This window comes from Trichosurus vulpecula, chromosome 1 (genome assembly GCF_011100635.1).
Source record: "Trichosurus vulpecula isolate mTriVul1 chromosome 1, mTriVul1.pri, whole genome shotgun sequence".
In the NCBI taxonomy this organism is placed as follows: domain Eukaryota; kingdom Metazoa; phylum Chordata; class Mammalia; order Diprotodontia; family Phalangeridae; genus Trichosurus; species Trichosurus vulpecula.
In genome coordinates, this window is record NC_050573.1 from 452548536 (window position 1) to 452564559 (window position 16024).

Sequence of the window (16024 nt, forward strand, 5' to 3'; positions counted from 1 at the left end):
ATGGCACTTATTTTTGGTGGATATTACTTTTTTTAACTTTCTCTTGAGTTGCTGCTCACGCTAGGCATTTGAACTTTCTTAACATTAGTCTTTCAAAGTCTAAGTGGCTAATCTCAACCAGAGCTACCAATCATCTAAATCAAGGAACATTTTAGCTAAATTCATTCCCTCAACTCCCAAACCACTAGAAATTGTTTTGCTTTTCCAAGTAGCAGTTTCCTGCAAGGGAGACACTGTGGGATGATTTAGAAAGAAAAGAATGAAATCAGTGGGTGGTAAACTAATACAAGAAACATTGCTATGCACGAAGACTGGATTCAATTTTCATTTTCTTTCCATTCTCCCCCACCACACACACACACACATACACACACACACACACACACACACACGCACGCACGCACAAATACACACACAAGATTTCTGAGAAGCATAACTGCTCAAGTTCTTCAAATTGAGTGTTCCATTTATATGACAATGAGAGTTGACTCATTACTGAGTCAAAGCAATCTCTCAGCAAACTTCCTTAAGCAGGAGGTTGTGGGTAGAAATGATACTCTGGAAACTTTGCAATTGATTATAATTTGTTTTATATAAACTATGTAGGATTTAGAAGTACAGTTAACAGCTCTTGGCATAGTACTTTCTTAGCTCTGGAAAGATACTTTCCTCAAGTGCCTCATTTTGCATATGAGGAAACTGAGGCACAGAAAGGTGAAATAATTTGATACCAATCACAGAGTTAGTAAGTGATTTCTTTGAATCCTCTTTTTATTTCCTTGTTCTTTGAATATGTTGGTTGATACTAACATTAAAATACATACAGTCTGGATCTACGTGGGGTAAACATCAACAAATATTTTTTTTTGGTTTTGGTTTTTCTTCCTCCAGGAAAATGTATTCTGTACTTCTGTCAAAACTGGAACTCACATTCCTCTGCTTATTAGTTCTATGACATTGGACATATTACTTAATGGCTCTCATTTTTATCTTCCTCTTTTGTAAAATATTAGACATACTTTTATCATGAGGAAAGCGTAATATAAAACTTAATGTGGAAAATAATGATTTAGTAAAATTAGTTTTGTTATTCCTTGATGTAAAGCACAAACTACACAAAGCAGTGGCAGGTGTCAGAATCACTGAATCAGAGCATTTGCTCCTGTAACAACAATTTTGCTAGCAGCTGTTGTGTTGGTGAAAGACTGATAACAAGCCCAACAACAGGAGCACACAGGAGGGCTGCTAGCACAGGTTCTTTGATCTGCTTTTCTAAGGAAAGCAATTTTAAGGGGTTAACAATCTCAGTTTAATTAAACATACATGTATCATTCACTTAGTTCAATGGAAAAAGCCAGCACCTTAAACTTCAGAGAGAATACAAACAGAAATTACAAGCATACATTACATAAACAGAGCAGAAAAACACAAATCAGCCCATCCACAGCAATACACATTTACCAGAGAGAAGCACCAAAATCTGGGGTTTCAAAGCTGGGGGTGGGGTGGGGGAGCTGTTTCAGTGGCTACCCAGAGCCTCATCACCAACACTCTTTCAACTGAGTGTGTCCCTAAAGGCAAAATGCTAACCTCTGAGTTTATATACACTTCTTCAGGATCAAAGGGCATCACAACCATGCAACTCAAACCTATGTGAACTAGGCTTTCTTGTTTCTTAAGCAGATCAAAGACTGTTGATTCAATCAAAGAAATACAAGACAACAAAAAGTCCACTTTGCTATCCATTACATTTGAAAGGCAAGACTCATCAAAGGTACTTGATTACTTCAGCATTCCAAAAGAGAAAACAGTAAAAATAAAAAAAGTCCCACCCTGATTACCCCAAATCCATAGCCTATCTCAGAAGTCCTTTTCTATGAGTTTGGTTGTGCTGATCTCTGAATGGGATATTTACCCTCACCCTTACCCCATTTTCCCTCTAACATAAGTGACTTCATATTCTAAGCTTTACTGAATCCTCCTGGCACAATTCTTTGAAGGCCTTTAAACTATCAGGTGACACAATTTAGTAAACTCAGTTTACTTTAATTGGTGAACAATTACCTTAAAGGACCTCACTTTCCCCACCTTGCAAAATAAAAGAACTGGACCAGGTGATGTCTACATCCCCTCACTATTCTAAATCCTATTTGGTGCGATTCAACATATTATATTAAGTACCTGCTGTACACTAAGCACTATGCTAATTATTGAATATTGGGAGACAAAAAATTAAATGGGCCCTGCCTTCAAGCATATAATATGTTTTTGGGGAGACAACATACGCATGAATAAATGAACCACAAAAAAATATCTGGAGAGAATATTACTGTTAGGGGAGGTAGGGATCTAGATTGATTTAAGAAAAGAGGTGGCATATGAATTGAATGAACCTTGAAGGCAGATAAAGCTTTTGAAAAGTAAAGAGCAGAGTGAATACATTCTTGGCCCATATGACAGTTATTATGAATATGCAGTGGCAGGAGAGGGAGATTGGAGTGCAGTGAATATCTAACTGTCCAGTTTGATTAGAACATAGAATTTTAAAGAAGAATGTGAAAGAAAAACATAAAAGTAGTTGTGAGTCAGATTATGGAGAATTTAAAATGCCAGACTGTAGAGGCTATGTTGCACTATAGAAACAATGGGAACTTATAAAATGCTGTTTAGGAGAGGAATAACTTGATCAAACCGGTTTCTTGGGAAAATCATGTTGGCTGCTATGTGAAGGATGGGAGAGACTAGAAGAGACCAATTAGGATGCTATTATAATAGTCCAGGGGTGTTGAGCACTTTACAATTATTTCATTTGGTCCTCGCAACGACCCTGAAAGGCAGATGCTATTGCTGTCCTTGCTTTATAGATGAGGAAACTGAGGCAAAAGGAGGTCAAATGAGTTGCTTAATGACACAAGGAGAGTAACTGTCTGAGGCTGGGTTTGAACTCAGATCATCCTGACTCAAGACCCAGTGCTTTATCCACTGTGCCACCTTGCTGACTGCAGTTGGACAGAGATGTCATTGCTAGAGAACAAGTTCCAGGAAAATATACAATATAATGCACATGTAATTACAATGGTCTTGATAAGGAGAAGGGCTCATACTCTCTCAGAAATGGGAATAAAGGAAGATAGGATGATTAAGATATGTGGGGATTTTGAGGTATAGATAAGAAGGGGAAAGGAAGCTCACAGATCATGGCCTCCAATTTTCAATAAAAATTAAAAAGTCAAAGAAATCTACTGGGGCACTAGAGGACAATCAGTGGCAGTTTGAAAGAAGAGAAAGATTAGAACAACTACTTAGTAGACTGGTGCACAGAGTCAATAAAAGAAGAACAAAAGTTTGGCCATGCAGCAGTGAGGGCTCATTTGAGAGACAAAATGAACTTCACCCATTCAGTATGGTGATGTCACTTTTTATAGCAGTATTCAGTAGTTTGTGAAGGCAAATGTTTGCTGCATTAGAACGTAGATGCCTCAAAGACAAATGCAGCTTTGTTTCTATCTTTGTGTGTCTAGCATTCAGGAGAGTTTGTTTCATGTAGTAGGTAGTTAATGAATTCCTGGTGAATTGAATTGATTTGAATTGAAGTTGCATTGAGTAGAAGATTATTGTCGAGAAATGAATAGTGGTTAAAATAGGGGCAAAGAGTCATGGGTTGGAGACAGGACGTAGTTGGACTTGACTACTTTCGACTCAAAACTGAAGATAGAAAATCAAGACCAAAGTAAAAATGATAGACTAGAAGCATAAAGAATGGATAAATTGAAAGTCACAGTGATGCTTAAGAATAGATTGGGATGGATGAAAGGTCATGATCATAGAAAGAGAATTCTGAATCATGAATATGGCCCAGTTTGGGATTATGGTGAGATCTGAGATATGGTCAGTCATGTGAGAATGTGTGGTAAATCTCTAATTCAGTGAATTTCAGGAAATTGGTGAATCAAGAAGATAGTTGCATAACAAAGCTTGAGAAAGGCAGATGAAATGCGAAGGCTTAGTTTAATAACTATCAAACAACATTCTAGTGGTCTCAGTGGAAAGGAGGCAGAGGAGAAAAGCATCTATGGAATGATACACTTGAGCCTGACGGGGATAATGATATGTGGACAAGTAAAATGAAGGTGGCTTTAACTCCAGGAAACAGAGACGGAATCACTGGGATTTGGAAATTGGCAATCAAAATCTACTAACTAAATAAACTAAGTATGTGAAGCTTCTATCTTTCAGGATACTATGGTAATGGAGAGGTATATTAATAGATTTTCCATATCTGCATATCAGGCAACTGGGGCAGGGGGAGGGGATTATGGAAGGAATATGTGTTCCCAAGCAATAGACTGAATTTACACACCAAACTAATATATCAAGATAGTGTAGAATGAAGGACGTCTAAATAAAATCCTACACATATATCATGTTTGGGGTTCATATCTTCTCTCATGTTTAAAGTCCCTATTGAATAATAAGAGCAAGCATTTCTATATTACTTTAAAGTTTATAAAACAGTTTGCATGAGTTACTGCATGTGATCCGCTCAATAACTCTATCAGTTAGATGCTATTATCTTCAATCTATAGAAGAAAATGCTGATGTTAGGTGATTTGCCAGTATCATAAAAATGATGAGTTTCTGAGGCAGAATTTGAACTCAGGTCTTCCTGACCTCAAGTTTAACACTTCATCCACTGTGCTAACTAATTGCCTATGAGGCCTCCTAAGAGTAGCACTAGGCCTTCCCAATTTATCTTGTATAGTAGGTGGGGTACTGGATTTTAAGAACTGAGTTTAAATCCTGCCTCAAGTATTTCTAGCTGTGATGCTGAGCAAGTTATTTAAGATGCCTCTCTGTCATTTTCCCCATATGTTAAAGGTGGGTATTAATAGCGCCTACCTCTTAGAGTATTGAAGATCAAGTGAGATAATATGTATAAATGTATTTGCAAACTCTAGCTAAACAAATGGTCTTACTCTCTCTAATTCTAGTTGTAGTGTCACTCTAAGAATGAATAAATCAGTGCCATTATAAAATTAGTATTTTTAACAAGACTCCTTTTCCCATCAATTCTCCTCATTTTATTTTTGTCCTCATATTGCCTGGAAAAGTTTTAAAGCAGAAGGCCCATTGAAAACCCATGAGAAGACTTTTGCTTGGGAAATAGCCTAAGATATAAATGTGCATTTTAAAACAGAATAGGGTTTAAGAATCTAGAATTAGAAGAGACCATAAATATCAAACAATTTACACTTCTCATTTTATAGATCAGGAATTTGAGACACACACAGAGAAAAGAACCTGCTAAAGATCACATATATAGTAAGTAGCAGTCAGGAGTTGAACCTGTCTTTGGACTTTACTGTGCAATTTCTACTATATTCCATGAAGGGAGGAAGGGAGGAGGAGAGATAAAACTTACTCTTAACTTTGTGTCAAAATATTTTCACTTTATAGTAGCCAGAAGATAATCTGACCAAAAAAAAATCATTTACAGAGTGATCTCTACTTAGATCTGTCTGTAAAGCCTGAGGAGTAGGTTCTTGTTCTCTCATTCTCTCTCTCTCTCTCTCTCTCTCTCTCTCTCTCTCTCTCTCTCTCTCTCTCTCTCTCTCCTTTTCATTCTTTTTTTTTTACAGGGGGGAAGGCAGGGCAATTGGGGTTAAGTGACTTGCCCAAGGTCACACAGCTTGTAAGTGTGCCAAGCGACTGAGGTTGTATTTAAACTCAGGTCCTCCTGACTCCAGGGCCAGTTCTCTACTCTCTGTGCCACATAGCTGCCCCCATTCTATCTTTTTTAAGCCTTATCATTGTACTGCAGCAGTAGAGTAGTTGATTTGACATTTCAGAATGATTAAATTCCTCAGAAATCTAGAAAGCATTCAAGCCAATTGTCCCAAAACCACTTTCGACAAGGAAGATTAGATGCCTTCCTCAGCATGTGGCAACATACTATGCTGCTCTACCATGGAACAGGCTGGATTTCAGATATGGAAATATGTATTGCCCATGTGGCCACTCCATCTTTTCTTTCTTGCCTATGAAGTATTAGTTTGACTTTATGTCATCATGTCATGGAAATGAGACAGGGTTTTGAAGAATATGCCAGTGGAACACAGGATCTGGCAGGTTCCTTGTTGGAAAGTCTTTGAGTATAGTAACAGATGGAGTCTATTGATTACGTACATTACCAGTAGTCTAGCCACCTGGTGATGAAATTGTAGAAAATATTGTCCATTTTGTCTCCTATTGTCACCTCTATCCTTGTATGATCAAGAACTTTCCATACCTGTGAGATACATTCCCTTCCTTGCTAAACAAATTTCTATATTAATTTTTTTGATGCTCTTGTCTCCAGTTGGCTTTAATTAGGGCTAGACTTCCCATTGAGGGTATCATATCCCTTACAACTATCTTCCTTGAAGACAATCCTTCAAGTGCTCCAGATTTTCAGGAGCAATGGTATGATTGGCATACTCCTTTCACACTGTTATTGCTACACAAATCATAAAGCTCCTCTCTTTTTCCCTTTTTAGAAATCTATACTATTCTTTTATAATACCGATTTTCTGTCTTTCTTTCCACCATCCACTTACTTCCAGTGACTCCCAGCATTCTCAATGGCATTAGCAATGGTATAAAACCTTCTTCTCTACATCATCACTTTTTTTGAAAATTGCAAGCTCAATAGACATTAATGAGTCTTTGACTACTAAGGGTCCATTGACCACTTTTATTGGCATATGTCAGTCTTGCTTGTAAAGGGGACTCACTCAAAACTTTATTGACTCAGTTTATCTTAATTTCTATTATTGTATGCCCAAAGGAGGGTTGATTTTCCCCCTCTCCCATAGTCTAATTAGCTTTTCGCTATTTCAAATTGCACCAAGGCAGAGGTAGTATATTAAGTGAAGATGCTCTATAGAATGAGCACAAATCTATCCTCAGTTTTGTGGGGAAAGCATCTTTCAAGTTCTACCCTTACTTACTGTGAGTCAGCAAATGTACTCTGGTATATATGTGGTGTTCGTTACTTTTATGGTGTCTCATAATTTACAGGAAGTGCTTTATTTTGCCATGGCAGTACATCTGTGTTATAGAACTGGGGATGTAGATACAGCTAACCCTGAAGTTAATATGATTCTCATGTGCTTCTGATTCATAGCAGTACTACCCATAGAGTCATTCACCAAGAGTTGTCAATAACTCTGACACATAGTATGTCTGCATCCCCAAGGGTAGTATAGTATGATCAGATGTGCTTAATGGGAACTGACAAACCCTGCATTTGGCCGTATGCCCGGGGGAGCCAATGGGGAGATACGGTTGATTGGAGAAGAGCTATAAGATATTTTCCCCGCTCCCTGTCCATACTATGATTGTATTGAGAAAAATAGTGCACTAGGAGTAAAGACATTAGGCTTCTGGTCTCATCTCTGCCACTTACCCCTGGGCTTTGTTTCCTTTACCTTTAAAAGAAAAGAATTGGACTAGATTTGTTTCCCCAGTGCCTGGCATAATTGTACCTTGTCCATCATAAGCATATACTAAATATATCTTGAATGAATGTTCTACAGTATACTGTGACCTTTCCCATAATTTACTTCAATCCCAAATTCTTCATCCAAAATTTTGAATTAGCAGGAAACTGCCCTGTTGTTCAGAATAGCACCTATACGAAGGAAGAAACTAAGCTAAATGTGGCTTCATTGTGGCTTTTGACCCTGTGTATTGCATTTTATTCTGAATGGACTTTTTGACCAGCTGTACATTTTTAGCTGTTTTTCTGTGTAGTTACATTAAAATTGAGATGACAAGTATTTCAGGATGTTGTAAATTAGTGTTCTAACCCAGGGCTTCTTAAACTTTTTACACTGGTGACCCCTTCAGTGCTTCTTAAACTGTGAGTCATGATAAGCTACTGAGGAGGGCTGATTTCTTTTGGCAGTGGTTCCAAGTATCATGTGTTTGTTTACTTCACTGATCATGGAGCTCTTGGGCTCTGGGTTTTCCCTGATGATGATCTTCATATAAAGGATTCAAATAAGCATCCATTATATGCACCAGCATAAAAGCTACCAAAAGATCATGCTCAGTATTGAAGCATGTGAAACTGGCTCAATGATGGACCACCTGCATGATGATATCAATGTTTATGCAACTACTGCTACAAATCCCAGATAGTCTTCTTATGCCTGTTATTATGATGAAGAGATAAGTACTTACCCAGGAGATTTCTGTAGTGTTAATTAGATGGAAAAATCAGATGCAAGAAATTAGACTAAAGAGACTCTTCATAAACATTTTCAACTAGTGAAAAAAGCATACCAATATTAGCCATGTCATGCAGTATTGAAACAAGATGATCTCCTTACATGAAAGTGATGTAGTTTCAGGGAATCAGACACAGTCAATTCTCTCATCTCTCTGCTGCCAGTAAAACTTCATAGCCTCACTCCAAGCACTGATGTCCCCGTTGCAAACATGAAAAGGGTCTCAGTGGCCACTGATTATGTGAATGAAGCTAAGAAAATTGTGAATGAGTTGCACGCATGTTTACAGACTAAAACCATTATTCAGAAGTCTGTAGAAAATTGTTATCTGTATTGATTACATCCAATATTCAGACTGAGAAAATGCTTACTGAAAGATGGAAATTCAAGCTATGATTGCTAAAAGGCATCTATGATTCATATCAGGACTCATTGCTTAAACTGGAACTTCTCCATGTATGAGTATGCTCTATGACAGTTATATATGTGCATCAGTCTTTGTGAAGTTGTTTATCCACTTGACAGAATAAAGTTGGGCATGTACAAAAATGTGCTTTTTCCACTACTAAAGTCTGCCTTCATTTAATTTATATGATGTAAGACTGTAGCTTTGTAGCAGGAAGGGGGTTGACACGTCTGTTCACTTATGAATGCTGCTAAACCATTTAGAAGGCCTGCATGTGGGACTTTTCTGAAGATGGAAGAAAAGCTTCTATTATTCACCTTCACCCTCTTTTCTCTCAGTCTTTCAGATATGTGAGTTATTGCTGAAAATGGTATCTTTTTGGAAGGGCAAAGCATTGCATTAGATCTTTACATGGAGTATTTTGGTCTTCACAAGTAAAATTTTCCAGTTTTGAAACCAGTAGCTTAACAGAGACATTCACTTAGTTCCCTTTACAGTAATCTCAGTGTGTTTAACTTATGTGGTGATACTTTATTGCCAAAGTTCAACAAACTTTAAGAAGAATTGTACTTAGAAAAATTGCAACCATGGAATGGAAAATGATTTTTCATTAAACTTACTTTATCATCATGTTTCTCCAAGATTAATGTGTATATGCATAGAATATGTATATGAGGAGTTTAGTGTCTAAAAATAAAGATTTACAACTTGTTTAAAAAGACACCAATGAATATAAACATTTCAATCTAAAAAAAGAAAAAAAATATGATTGTAAAAGAAACTGTACCTTTCTATTAACTTACAACTTTTTAAAAAATATATATATATTAAATTTAACACAGTAGTTCTAAGGGTTCCCTGCTTCCCTGGCCTGTATTGAACTTCTTTTGTTCACTTTAATTTGCATTTCTAGAATTTTTTTTTAGTGTTTTAGTGGTTTCTTTTTATCAGATGGCTATTGATCACTTGGATTACCTCCCTTGAGAAATGTCTGTTCATGTTCTTTGATTTACATGTAAAGACCAAAATATTGCATGCAAAGATCTAAGGCAACACTTTGCCTTCCAAATAGATACCAAGATATTGGGTAAAGAATTGAACAATTTACCAAACTTGCTGGGAAAACTGGAAAGCAGTTTGGCAAAGACTAGGCATAGACCAACACCTCACGCTGTATACCAAGATAAGGTCCAAATGGAAAAATGATTTAGACATGAATGGTGATATCATAAGCAACTTAATGGAGTATGGAAAAATGTACTTATCAGATCTATGGATAAAGGAAGAGTCTATGACCAAACAAGAAATAGAGGGGATTACAGGCAATAGAACTGATAATTTTGATTACATGAAATTAAAAAAACTTTTTCATAAACAACCAAATGAAGCCAAAATTAGAAGGAAAACAGGAAGCCAGCAAAGATTTTCACAGCAAATTTTTTCTGACTAATCATGATTTTCTCAAATATATAGGGAACTGATGCAAATTTATAAAAAAAAATAGCCATTCCATACTTGATAAATGGTAAAATGATATGAACAGTTTTCAAAAAGAAATCAAAGCTATTAATAGCTACAGAAACAAATGCTCTAAATCACTACTTCTCAGAGAAATATAAATTACAACAGCTCTGAGTTACCACCTCAAGCCTCTCTGAATGGCTAACATGACAGAAAAGGAAAATGATAAATGCTGTAGGTGATATAACAAAATAGAGACAGTAATGCACTGTTCTGGGCAGCTAGGTGGCACAGTGGATAGAGTGGCAGGACTAGAGTCAAGAAGATTCATCTCCATGAGTTCAAATCTAGCTTCAGAAACTTACTAGCTGTGTGGTGTGACTCTGGGCAAGTCAGTTAACCATGTTTGCCTCAGTTTCTCATCTGTAAAATGAGCTAGAGAAAGAAATAGCAAACCACTCCAGTATCTTTGCCAAGAAAACCCCAAATTGGTCAAGAAGAGCTCACTATGACTAAAACAACTGAATAACAAAATGCATTGTTAGTGAAGTTGTGAACTACTCTAACCATTCTGGAGAACAATTGGGAACTATGCCCAAAGGGATATCAAATGGTGCCTTTTGTCTGTATCCCAAAGAGATCAAAGAAAAAAGGAAAAGGATTTATATGTAGAAAAAGGTATAGCATATTTTTGTGGTGCAAAGAATTAGAAATTGCAAAGATATCCATCAAATGGAGAGCAATTCAACAAGTTGTGGTATATGGTTGTGATAGAATATTATTGTGCTATAATAAATGATGAGCAAAATGGTTTCAAAAAACCTGGGAAAACTTGTATGAATTTATGCACAGTGAAATGAACAGACCAAAGAAAACATTGTACACGGTAACAAGAATATTACAAAGATGATAAACTATGAAATTCTTAGCTACTCTGACCAAGACAATGATACAAGACATTTCCCAATGACCCATAAAGAAAAAATGCTACTGAAGCAGATTTTTATAAAATTTTATTTATCTTTATTGTTTTATTTTGTTTGTTTTCTCTTGCAACATGGCTAATATGGAAATATGTTTTGAATGACCTCACATTTGTAATTACAATTATTTTTTTTTGCTGTCTGAAAGAGGGAGGCATAAAGAGGGAGGGAATTTGGAGTTTAATTTTTTTCAAAAACTGTTAACATTTTTTACATGTAGTTGGGAAATTTTAACAAAATTTCATATATAGCATGTATACGTACACATATATGTATATATATGCACGTACAAACACACATCTATACATGCACATTTATGTGTATATGTGGAGAGAGAGACACAGAGAAAGAGAGAGACAGAGAGACAGAGAGAGAGAGAGAGAGAGAGAGAGAGAAAGAGAGAACATAGTAAAGCTTGTAAACTATACAAAGGAGAGCCTAACTAATTCCTGGTAAAATTCTAAAAAGTGCTTTAATAGGCACATGCCAGGTAATTAGAAAGTCTTCTTACCTTTTTTTTTTCTCCTGCTGTTCTAGGCTCTATTAAATTCTGGTTTCATCCCCACCTTGCCCTAGGTCATTAATATTTTTAGAACCATCTGTTTACAAAAGTTTCCTCAGCATACCACCTCCATGTTCAAGAATTCTGACATTCCCTTCTCTGACCATACTTTTTTAGCTTTCCACCTCTCCTTCTGCCTTCCGGTACCAAACTCTACTCTTCATCCACACAGTTACCTCTAGTCCTTATATTGCTCAGTTGTTTCCTAGATTGTCACCCTTGTATTTACTGTACTCTCCTCTTTTCCCCTTCTTGTTCCTTTAGTGAATCAGTTCATCTCTATACTTCCCTCTTCTCTTGGGTTCCTGGCCCCCTTATTAAACCTTTATCAATTGTGCCCTGCCAAGCCTCAGTCTTGGATCACTCCCACCATCTGCTACATTCACTCTTTCCTCATGTGCTACCAAATTAAGGAGAAAAATCACCCAACCATTTTGAGTCCATTACAAATTTATGTTATGCAAGCTCAACTGGGCTTGCACTACTGCTAGGCAATATTTCTACACCTCCCTCATCTCCTCCCTCTCTCACATTCCAAAGGGGTCCTTCCAAAGCTTTTTATCCCTCCCATGGCTCCTTCTCTCCTTATCCTCTTAGCTGAGAACTTTGCCTCCTGTTTTACAAGGCAGGGGGGTGGGGGGGAGAATTAGTTCATTTAATGAGAACTCATTTTTCTTTCTTCTTTTTTAATCCATATATTTACTTTTTGCAGACTACTGAGAGAGCCAAGGTGATATACCCAGTATTATAAGATTATTTATCAACAGTTTTAAGGATTAGAACTCAGGTTTCTTAATGGCTAGCTTTGTGTTCTTTGCAGTATTCTATGCTGCATATTTAAGTATACTTCTTAATCATGTTGTAGTTGTGGTGGTAGTGGGGGGTGATATTGTTGTAGATTTTTTTGCTGTTGTTTTTGTTGTTAAATGGAAGCCCACACATAAGTTAAAATTGAGTAACTATGAGTTTAGTTGACATTGAGTTACCACATTTTGGAGCTAGCCATACGACATCAGGGAACATGAAATTTAAAAGATAAACATGATATCACTAGTGTTTCTGCTTATTGTTTTCTTCTGGAAAAGAACAAGAAGAAAATAACCTTAAATAAAATTGGTTGAAAATTTGGGGCAGTGTAGATATTATGAAGACTCATGAAACCATAAGAATACTCATTCATTATTCCAATATTCCAGTACTCCAAAGAATATAGTCCTCACTGAAAAAGAAAACCTACTGATAACTCTAGTCCAGGGGTGAAGAACCTACAGCCTCAAGGCCACATGTGACCTTCTAGGTTCTTGGAAACAGCCTTTTGACTGAGTCAAAGTTTTATAGAACAAATTCTTTTATTTAAGGGGATTTGTTCTGTGAGATAAGGGGACACACTTGAGGACCTAGAGGGACACATGTGTCCTCAAGGCCACAGGTTCCCCACTCCTGTCCTAGTCCTTAATATTGAATTTTTCATGTTTTTATTTATCAGCGATAGCAGCTACTTGCAGGGCTTTCTGTTTCATCCCTGCTATGTATGGCTTGCTTCTGCTTCATCTTTTCAAATGAGCCTATTGGTCTTTTAGCTTTATATTCCCGAGTTCCTTGTCTGTTACTTTTTAGGTCATGGAGTTCTTATAACACTTCTTTCTGTTCTGACTATGATTACTCCAACCACTTCACTTCATCATATGGTACCTCTGAGGAACTTCAATAGTTGAGGACCCTGCTGCACCTAGTGCAGTATTAAGAGTACCTTAAAATTCAAGTCAAGTGATTCTAACCTCTAATACTTTAAAAATGAACAATGCATCATAAGATCACATTGAAATGTAAACACAGAACTTAAGGGCACACAAGATGACGATGACTTGACACCATACAGAATAAAATAAATATTAATATTATGTTTGTGTGTATAATGAAATTTCAGAAGCAGTCCATATCCATTTATTCTAGTTGAAAGTCAAGAGGTTTTGAGGAAGGTCAGCCATGAGCCTCCACACATCTTCCCCAGCTTTTCTGAATTCCTCACTATCTGCCTCTCCTTATTAGTGGCAGTTAATTGCTCTCCATAGGGGGGCAAGAATTTTTTTGACCTGTTCTCCATTAAACACTGACTTTGTAATCTTAATTTGCCTTTAGTTATTGCTAGCAGAGAACCAAATTTAATTCATATAGCTTCATTTGAGTTTCTCTTAAGCTGCCCGTGAATATTGCTAAAAACAAACAAAAAAACAAGGAATTGTTTTGATTTCTAAGATCCTTGAAGGCAGACACTACCTATCTACCTACCTATCTACCTATCTGTATATTTATGTCTATGTAAACTTATATTCACATACATACATATGTTTTTATATGTACATATATTAATATTTACATTTAAGGTCTTGGTAAATTTGGTAGATTTGAGAAGCACTTAATTTTTATTGAAATTAATATGTTAAATTGAGTCAGTTTCTATGGCCTACTAAATGAGCCGATACCCAGCAATATTAGACTTTTAGTGTGTCGGGGGGACAAATTTACTAAAATTCATATCAGTTATATAATATTTGCCTTGATTTTGTAATAGAGGACTTGAAAACTCTAAATTAACGGATCTGAGACTACTAGATTTTTTCCTATTTCCCTACTGCCTCTAATATTACATTAACCTCTTGCATGAACTGCACATATACCTTAATGAGCATTTTGATTGTTCATTATGGTCCTTTACACAACAGCTACAGACAGCTTGCTCACATGGATATAAACCCGTTCTTTAACAGAAGAAGATATTTATGGTAGCCACAAGGGCAAAACTATAGATGCTCAGAGGTGAATACATTGAAGGATGTCTTTTCAGAAAGAATATAATACACTTATTCCTTGACTGATTCTCTTTGATATAATCATGAGCTTAAGAACAAATGTTTTTGCTAGTCAGCAACACACCTTTAGAAAATCAAGCTGCCTTCTTTCTATATCCCATCCAAATGGAATCATCTTGGCTTCTGAAATGGGTTTCAGTAATCCAAACTAGGGGTGATGACATTTGAAACAAAGGTTCATGATTTTTCAAAAGGTATGCCTTATCCTTAAAGTGAAACCTATTTATGCATTGTTTTAGCAGATGAATTTAGCTGAAAGGAAACACATAAGAGAGTCCAAATGTCACCTGTTTTCTTACACATCCCAGTGAAAATTGGTTTATAATTTAAAATGGTCTAAGTGAATCTATATCCTGAAATATTTTCATTAATATACAGTTTGGTTCAGTATTTACTATAATACTTCTATTTCTGATAACCAGTTCCTAAAGGCAACAATTTTATGCAAATGTCTTTATTTTTACTGGATAAAAGAATATACAGAGATATTGAAAAACACATTCTGATGACACTTTGCAGGTGCTTCTAATGAAGAAGAAATGGGGGGCCACTATCTACACGGACTTAGGTAGATATGCAATTAATTCAATGACAAGGTCTGAACATGGAAGCAAAGGCAGTTGTGAGAATGAATATAAAAGTGTTGATATCATCTTGGGAATAACAGAAGAAATCCTGAGACCCAAAATGAGCCATGGCTAGAGTGTTGGGTAGAATCATGAATACCTGAGTTGAAATCCTACCAGCTAATTTCCTCTATTATAAATGTCTGATCAATAACCTAAGTTGACCCCCCACACACATGCAAACTTCTTGCCATTCCTACCACACTCTTACTGGCATTTATTAAAAATAACACAATTACTAAGATAATCAGCAATGCAAAACAGTTGGCATACAGGAATTCACCAATTGGTAGGTCAGATTTTGAATCAATGTGAAGGAAAAAAAAAACACTTCCTAATGATTTTGTTATTTTTTTGGCAAAGGTACTAGAGTGGTTTGCCATTTTCTGATGCTACTCTTTTTACAGATGAAGAAACTGAGACAAACAGTGTTAACTGACTTGCAAAGGGTCACACAACTAGTAAGTGTTTGGGGGGGGCAGATGAAATCCTGACTCCAGGCCCAGCACTCTATCCACTGAAATGGGTCGTCTTGGAAGATAATGAGTAGATCTTCAAGCTGAGGATGGTAAGCTATTTGTTGGGCATGCCGTGGAGGAGATTCTTCTTTCAGGTATAGTTTGGACTAGATGACTTCCAATTTTTTCCCAACTCAAAGAGACTATGTTTCTATAGATAGTTTCCCCATTCTGCCTGTTCTTATTAGAAAGCCAGCATTAAAATATCATTAGCACAAAATATCCTTATTAATGAGAAGATGATAGTTCTGGGAGATGGCAATGATCTGGGAACCAGAGGGTCATTCATTTAAGACCAATTTCCAGATTAATCTGAACCATAATG

At 36.5% G+C, this 16024-nt stretch overlaps 1 pseudogene; it reads left to right on the top strand.

Annotated features, from left to right (window-relative positions):
* The first annotated feature begins 3993 nt into the window (after window positions 1-3993).
* On the top strand, window positions 3994-8859 carry LOC118839753 (annotated as a pseudogene).
* Window positions 8860-16024: the final 7165 nt, after the last annotated feature.